General features: G+C 45.0%; 1 protein-coding gene across 1 annotated transcript in view; it reads left to right on the forward strand.

Moving 5' to 3' along the window:
* The window catches only part of scai (suppressor of cancer cell invasion), a 28,619-nt gene that overhangs the window by 20,419 nt on the left and 1,601 nt on the right, over window positions 1-6,599 (forward strand). The gene's annotated exons all lie outside the window — the stretch shown is intronic.

The raw sequence follows: 6,599 nt of genomic DNA on the forward strand, positions 1-6,599 counted from the left end.
TGTTAGCACATTATCCGTACGCTATAGAAGCTGAAGCTTTCATCACGAACCTTATGACTGGTATTTGCCAAACAGTGCGTGCTGTTTAACAGCTTAGCTTGTAGCAGGCTGAGGTGCATGAGGTCATGTCCTGTTGCGTGTTGTATGTCCTCATTAGTTGGAAAGATATCACACACCTTTGGTGACATTAACCAGCAATCCATCTAATACTTGACTCGTCTGTTGTTTAGCCTTGAGCCTTTTAAAGTGATCGTTGTTGCGTTTCCATGTCACTGTGCTGTGTTTGCATGCAGGAACTGTATCCATGTAGTTGTTTTATCCACAAAGACCGGCCTCCAGCTCTGAGGCTCTAGAGGCTTGTAGATGTGAAACGGCATGGTTTGGATGTAAGTTGAGGCAGTGCATGTGTTACATGCGTAGTTGTGTCAGCAAATTAAGACAATCTAGTTTGTACCAGAGGAGATGAAGGAAGGCAGCACGGTGTGCACACTTAACGTGCATCATTCCGTTCATTACTTAAATGACACCAAAACACCCGTCGCCTTTAATGACGAGCGCTTCTGTTCTGTTACCTGCCAGTTGCTTGAATGCAGCGTCATCAGCAGTCGGGTCACTTTCCTCACACGTTGGCTGCATAGGTTCTTACAGATCTTTGTCAGTTCGGTACGCTCAGACTGCAGGCAGATTTCTTTCTGCACTTTCATTAGCAAGTGATCAGATCAGACTTGTGTGTCCAGACATCACGAGCTCTCTGCATGGGCCGCTGTGGTCGAGACGTGGCTACGCTGAAGCTTTCCATCACGGGAGCATGTGTCCTCTCGAGCTGTCGGGTTGCGGTGCAGAATTACTCTCTCTCTCTCTCTCTCTAGACAAGCTACATAGTGATGTTAGGGTCTCTCTCTCTCTAAGCTACATAGTGATGTTAGGGTCTCTCTCTGTCTCTCTAAGCTACATAGTGATGTTAGGGTCTCTCTCTCTCTAAGCTACATAGTGATGTTAGGGTCTCTCTCTGTCTCTCTAAGCTACATAGTGATGTTAGGGTCTCTCTCTCTCTCTCTAGACAAGCTACATAGTGATGTTAGGGTCTCTCTCTGTCTCTCTAAGCTACATAGTGATGTTAGGGTCTCTCTCTGTCTCTCTAAGCTACATAGTGATGTTAGGGTCTCTCTCTCTCTCTCTCTAAGCTACATAGTGATGTTAGGGTCTCTCTCTCTCTCTCTCTAAGCTACATAGTGATGTTAGGGTCTCTCTCTGTCTCTCTAAGCTACATAGTGATGTTAGGGTCTCTCTCTCTCTCTCTCTCTCTCTCTAAGCTACATAGTGATGTTAGGGTCTCTCTCTCTCTCTCTCTCTCTCTCTCTCTCTCTCTAAGCTACATAGTGATGTTAGGGTCTCTCTCTCTCTCTGTCTCTCTAAGCTACATAGTGATGTTAGGGTCTCTCTCTCTCTCTCTCTCTCTCTCTCTCTCTCTCTCTAAGCTACATAGTGATGTTAGGGTCTCTCTCTCTCTCTGTCTCTCTAAGCTACATAGTGATGTTAGGGTCTTTCTCTCTCTCTCTCTCTCTCTAAGCTACATAGTGATGTTAGGGTCTCTCTCTCTCTCTCTCTCTAAGCTACATAGTGATGTTAGGGTCTCTCTCTCTCTCTGTCTCTCTAAGCTACATAGTGATGTTAGGGTCTCTCTCTCTCTCTCTCTCTAAGCTACATAGTGATGTTAGGGTCTCTCTCTCTCTCTCTAAGCTACATAGTGATGTTAGGGTCTCTCTCGCTCTCTCTAAGCTACATAGTGATGTTAGGGTCTCTCTCTCTCTAAGCTACATAGTGATGTTAGGGTCTCTCTCTCTCTCTCTAAGCTACATAGTGATGTTAGGGTCTCTCTCTCTCTCTAAGCTACATAGTGATGTTAGGGTCTCTCTCTCTCTCTCTCTCTCTCTCTCTCTCTAAGCTACATAGTGATGTTAGGGTCTCTCTCTCTCTCTCTCTCTCTCTCTCTCTCTAAGCTACATAGTGATGTTAGGGTCTCTCTCTCTCTCTAAGCTACATAGTGATGTTAGGGTCTCTCTCGCTCTCTCTAAGCTACATAGTGATGTTAGGGTCTCTCTCTCTCTAAGCTACATAGTGATGTTAGGGTCTTTCTCTCTCTCTCTCTCTCTCTCTCTCTAAGCTACATAGTGATGTTAGGGTCTCTCTCTCTCTCTCTAAGCTACATAGTGATGTTAGGGTCTCTCTCTCTCTCTAAGCTACATAGTGATGTTAGGGTCTCTCTCTCTCTCTCTCTCTCTCTCTCTCTCTCTCTCTCTCTCTCTAAGCTACATAGTGATGTTAGGGTCTCTCTCTCTCTCTCTCTCTCTCTCTCTAAGCTACATAGTGATGTTAGGGTCTCTCTCTGTCTCTCAAAGCTACATAGTGATGTTAGGGTCTCTCTCTCTCTCTAAGCTACATAGTGATGTTAGGGTCTCTCTCTCTCTCTCTCTCTCTAAGCTACATAGTGATGTTAGGGTCTCTCTCTGTCTCTCTAAGCTACATAGTGATGTTAGGGTCTCTCTCTCTAAGCTACATAGTGATGTTAGGGTCTCTCTCTCTCTCTCTCTCTCTAAGCTACATAGTGATGTTAGGGTCTCTCTCTCTCTCTCTCTCTCTCTCTCTCTAAGCTACATAGTGATGTTAGGGTCTCTCTCTCTCTCTCTAAGCTACATAGTGATGTTAGGGTCTCTCTCTCTCTCTCTCTCTAAGCTACATAGTGATGTTAGGGTCTCTCTCGCTCTCTAAGCTACATAGTGATGTTAGGGTCTCTCTCTCTCTCTCTCTCTCTCTCTCTCTCTCTCTCTCTCTCTCTCTCTCTCTCTCTCTCTCTCTCTCTAAGCTACATAGTGATGTTAGGGTCTCTCTCTCTCTCTAAGCTACATAGTGATGTTAGGGTCTCTCTCGCTCTCTAAGCTACATAGTGATGTTAGGGTCTCTCTCTCTCTCTAAGCTACATAGTGATGTTAGGGTCTCTCTCTCTCTCTAAGCTACATAGTGATGTTAGGGTCTCTCTCTCTCTCTCTCTAAGCTACATAGTGATGTTAGGGTCTCTCTCTCTCTCTCTCTCAGCTACATAGTGATGTTAGGGTCTCTCGCTCTCTCTCTAAGCTACATAGTGATGTTAGGGTCTCTCTCTCTCTCTCTAAGCTACATAGTGATGTTAGGGTCTCTCTCTCTCTCTAAGCTACATAGTGATGTTAGGGTCTCTCTCTCTCTCTCTCAGCTACATAGTGATGTTAGGGTCTCTCTCTCTCTCTCTCTAAGCTACATAGTGATGTTAGGGGGTCTCTCTCTCTCTCTCTAAGCTGTGTCCTCTCGAGCTGTCGGGTTGCGGTGCAGAATTGCTCTCTCTCTCTAGACAAGCTACATAGTGATGTTAGGGGGTCTCTCTCTCTAAGCTACATAGTGATGTTAGGGTCTCTCTCTCTCTCTCTCTCTCTCTCTCTCTCTGTCCAGCTAGCACCTTCTCATTTACTGCATGTATTGATTCTGCAGTAGAAAGTAGACACCAGTAGACTGCTGTAGACACCTGTATACATCAGTAGACACCTGTATACATCAGTAGACACCTGTATACATCAGTAGACACCTGTAGACTGCTGTATACATCAGTAGACACCAGCAGACACCAGTAGACTGCTGTAGACACCAGTAGACTGCTGTAGACACCTGTATACATCAGTAGACACCTGTAGACACCTGTATAAATCAGTAGACACCAGTAGACTGCTGTATACACCTGTAGACTGCTGTATACACCTGTAGACTGCTGTATACACCTGTAGACTGCTGTAGACACCAGTAGACTGCTGTAGACACCTGTATAAATCAGTAGACACCAGTAGACTGCTGTATACACCTGTAGACTGCTGTATACACCTGTAGACTGCTGTAGACACCAGTAGACTGCTGTAGACACCAGTAGACTGCTGTAGACACCTGTAAACACCAGCAGACACCAGTAGACTGCTGTAGACACCAGTAGACTGCTGTAGACACCAGTAGACTGCTGTAGACACCAGTAGACTGCTGTAGACACCAGCAGACACCAGTAGACTGCTGCAGACACCAGTAGACTGCTGCAGACACCAGTAGACTGCTGTAGACACCAGTAGACTGCTGTAGACACCAGTAGACTGCTGTAGACACCAGTAGACTGCTGTAGACACCAGCAGACACCAGTAGACTGCTGCAGACACCAGTAGACTGCTGCAGACACCAGTAGACTGCTGCAGACACCAGTAGACTGCTGCAGACACCAGTAGACTGCTGCAGACACCAGTAGACTGCTGCAGACACCAGTAGACTGCTGCAGACACCAGTAGACTGCTGCAGACACCAGTAGACTGCTGCAGACACCAGTAGACTGCTGTCTGGTGCCAGAATGAAATCCCCATCTTGTCTCACGTTACAGACATTTCTCTCCAGAGACCTGCTTAGTGGAGAAAAGGTGTCAGGAGAAGAATTTCTACATTTTAGACACAATCAGTGGTGTGCAAGTATTATTCAAACAACGTATTGATATTATATTTTAGATTCCAGAATCTAACAAGCTGCATCTTTTCTAGTAAGCACGTTATTCACAGAACATGTGAGAGCACTGGGGCTGTTTGTTCTGAAGCAGGTTCATGCTTCCCATAGAATAATATGACCCACAGAAGGATAGTTTAAGTACTGTCCGAATGAACAGGAAATATCTGATTGGCTGAAAGGTGGATTCCTAAAGGTGTAGATGAGTAAGGTAAAGATGCCTGCCTCAACATTCGGGCCAAGACAAGGAATCTCCAGAATGACCAAATGTCTGTATGCAATATATTCTGTCCAGCACCACTCAGGTCTCCAGCTAGGCTTCAGGCCTTTTCACAGTTGCATATGTTTTGAATTATGCTCCACATCTTAACACACGCCACAGTAGAAACGAGCTGAAGGCAAGTCTATAATGTGAAATGTTGACCATTGGGGATTTATTCTGAGGCTGACAGGAGGAGTGATGCACCTTGTAGTGATTGTAGTGATGCAGATACTGAAAGCAGCTGACGGTTAACTGCCCCTGACCACAATGTTTGATGATGCAGGATGTAGCCGGCTGGTTGGATTACAACTTTTGAATTGATAGAAATGATAAGAACACAATTTTTTAGTGTTGGTTATATTTATTGACATTGTTAGTTTGTGTACAGATAATGTAAAGCAATGTTTTGGCACAGATGTGTGTTCAGTATTTAGTAAGTCTATAAAATGTGTGATGGAGTTAAACTTAAAGGAGCAGTGTGTAGGATTTAGCGACATCCGGTGGTGAAGTTGCAGATTGCAACCAACTGAATACGCGTCCCTTCTCCAGCGTGGAGAGAACTACGGTGGCCTGCAGGTTCCCTTCTCCAGCGTGGAGAGAACTACGGTGGCCTGCAGGTTCCCTTCTCCAGCGTGGAGAGAACTACGGTGGCCTGCAGGTTCCCTTCTCCAGCGTGGAGAGAACTACGGTGGCCTGCAGGTTCCCTTCTCTAGCGTGGAGAGAACTACGGTGGCCTGCAGGTGACGAGAGAACGTGAAGGCTCTCTGGTTTGTCCGTTCTGGGCTTCTGTAGAAACATGGAGTCTGTGTGGAGGACCGGCTCCCACTGCACATGTGTAGAGCTCATGCTAAGCTAACTAAAACACATTGGTTCTGATCAAAACATAGTTATGAAGATTATATTCCATTTGTGCCAATAAATCCCCCTTAATGTTACACACTGTTCATTGAAGGAAGAGCTGTTAATGAGGCCACTTTGTTCTTTGGCCATTTTTTTAAAATATGTGACATTCCAACTTTCCAAGGACTTGAAGAGAGGCAGAGGACAAGTACCGCTGTCCTCTCCACTTGACATGTCTGGTGAAGTGAGCCATTTCTACACTGTAGTATCAACCTCCACGTTCCCTTGTGTTGACACTTATGACGATTAAGATATTGTAGGCTTGCACTTGATGGAGTTTAATATTGTTCTGATCGTGTTGTGCTGTGAGAATAATCCTTCCATGTGAGTGTTCCTCATGCCAGCCCTTCACACTGGTGACCTTCTTTTCTACTCACTCAGTCATTTCAGACCTTTTCTTATAGGAGCTGCTCATCTGCTGTCACTTTCTAACAGCCTCTTCCTGAAATGTGTCAAACATGTTTGCTGATTTCCAAAAGGTGTTGAATAGGCAGCAATAGCATGTCCATGTACATGTGTGGCAGAGTTCCACGTCCTTCTGTTTGCTACCAGCGGTGCTCTGAGACGATGCTGTCGGAAGGAATCGCAACTCAAATCATGCTTTTTAAACTTTACGAAGGAATATCAACAGCAACACTAACATGTTCCATGTTTGGACATCAATTAGGACAGAAGAAGTGAAGAAATGTGTTCATTTAAACTGTCAAATATTGCAAGTCTGAAGAAGTCCTGATTATATGTTCTTGTATGGTGTGTTCAAATCATGAAAATATCCAGTATGTGGCCTAATGGCACAACTTAAGCATTATGTAATGGAAGATAAGCCCAAACAGTGAAGTGACACTGTTCTCTGGTCATAAAGAAACAAGATGGCGTTTAGCTT

The sequence above is a fragment of the Melanostigma gelatinosum genome (assembly GCF_949748355.1).
Source record: "Melanostigma gelatinosum genome assembly, chromosome: 18".
Lineage (NCBI taxonomy): Eukaryota > Metazoa > Chordata > Actinopteri > Perciformes > Zoarcidae > Melanostigma > Melanostigma gelatinosum.